Source organism: Triticum aestivum, chromosome 3B (assembly GCF_018294505.1).
Source record: "Triticum aestivum cultivar Chinese Spring chromosome 3B, IWGSC CS RefSeq v2.1, whole genome shotgun sequence".
In the NCBI taxonomy this organism is placed as follows: Eukaryota; Viridiplantae; Streptophyta; class Magnoliopsida; order Poales; family Poaceae; genus Triticum; species Triticum aestivum.
The window spans coordinates 302,848,143-302,849,921 of record NC_057801.1 but is presented as its reverse complement, the minus strand read 5'-3'; the positions used below and the strand labels follow the sequence as shown (position 1 = coordinate 302,849,921).

Here is a 1,779-nt window from a genome sequence, read left to right as displayed (position 1 = left end):
GACGCGGGTGCTTTCGCGTCTCGCCGGAGCACACACTCGCGGTGGCTGGGGCAGGGACATGTCACTGGCGGATCTGAACCAAGACGCCTGCGCGGGGCAGAGGGGGAAGAAGATCATGACATGGGGGAAGGCGGATCGGACGGCCCCTGCCTGCTGGATCGGGCGGCAGGAGGCCGAGCGGCCCAAATTTGGGTTGGCGCGCCGGCGCGTATCACCGCTCAAACATATTGTTATGAAATATTTGATTTATTTTGAGCAATGTCTCATGTCTAAGTCTATTGTTCCGTGGCAATGCACGGGCATTCAGCTAGTAGGTATAATGTATTCATCAATCAACATACTCCTCAAACAGAGAAACCATGAATCACATGATCAGCTAAAGTTGGCATACATTCTTACAATCACCTCAACAGATAGTGTACAGAGAGTGATGCAAGGGCTTTCAATCATCTTTCTGATGCAGAGCACGAGGACTATTACCATTAAGTGCCGCATGATACACACGCTTTTCAGCCAGCCCAAGATTAGACAGAACTAAATTACCCTGCAGGAAAAGGTTTGTTTTATGGTGACAATCCTGAACAAGGTTCATACACCATGGTAGATTATTAAATGAACATATAATCATGTTCAAGCTAAGGGAATATGAAGAATACCTCAGTCGCAAGCAATTTTCTGACATTGTTGGCATAGACTCTAGGATCCTGCTTTTCTTGCTCAGAAGGATAGTATACAGGCAAGCGAACCACCTCTATGTAATTTGCAAATTGACAGAGGAGCAAAAACACATGACGTGCCTGCAAGTTGGGATGAGACAAAATGCCATTTTTGTTTCAGAAATTCAACTAATCAAGACGAGAGACTATATTATATGTTAGTATAGAAGATATAAATGCACGCACCACATAAAATATACCCGAAACAGAGTTTACCAGTTCACATGCCACATACTTCTGGTAAGTATAGTAACCATAAATAATTGTAGGGCTCTTGCATACAAAGATAAAAAAAAAACTAACCATTGCTATGTCATGCACAATATGAAGTAAGAGTATCTTTCTAGACGTATCGATGTATCCATCTTACAGCATACGATTATCAACTTATCAAATTAGAGCAGTCGCAAAAAAAAAACTTATCAAATTAGAGAAATTTTAGAGTAACAAAGTATCAGCCTTGTTTCAACATGGAAGATGATACTTTGCTGAACATGGAAAATAAAGGTGTAAGAAGTTTGAGAAAAAGTAATCACTGCAAGATCCTACATGGGACAAAATGCTACTCTTTCTTTTTGCGATTATTAATAAGCCGTACAAAATCTACATAGAAGGTTCCCACACATTGCTCATGCATACACGCCTACTTGCAAGTTCATATACTACCATTAAATGCTAATCCGTAATTGATGCTTACCCCATCCATGGAGTCCCAGGCTGGACTAAATCTCCTCTAAGGATATCTCAAAATTACAGGTTGCAATGGTGCCCTTGCAAGAAAGGCTCCTGTCTTAAATGGGACAAGGTAATCCCCATTCGTAGTAGTACCCTCTGACAAAAGATGAAAAACAGCACTATAAACAAACGGAAGACATGTTTTTAAAGCTACAAACGTAACAAATTTGAGGCTGAAAACATCCCCATTCATAGTAGTACCCTCTAAGAAAAGAGGAAAAAACAGGACTATAAACAAAGGAAAGACATGTTTTTAGAGCTACAAACATGACAAAGTTGAGGTTGAAAACTGAAAGAGCACAATGAAGCAATGGGCAAGAACTTATAG

At 40.8% G+C, this 1,779-nt stretch overlaps 1 pseudogene; it reads right to left on the bottom strand.

The window, feature by feature from the left end:
* Positions 1-240: 240 nt before the first annotated feature.
* LOC123067490 (lysophospholipid acyltransferase LPEAT1-like) overlaps positions 241-1,779 on the bottom strand; it is a 92,861-nt pseudogene continuing 91,322 nt past the window's right edge.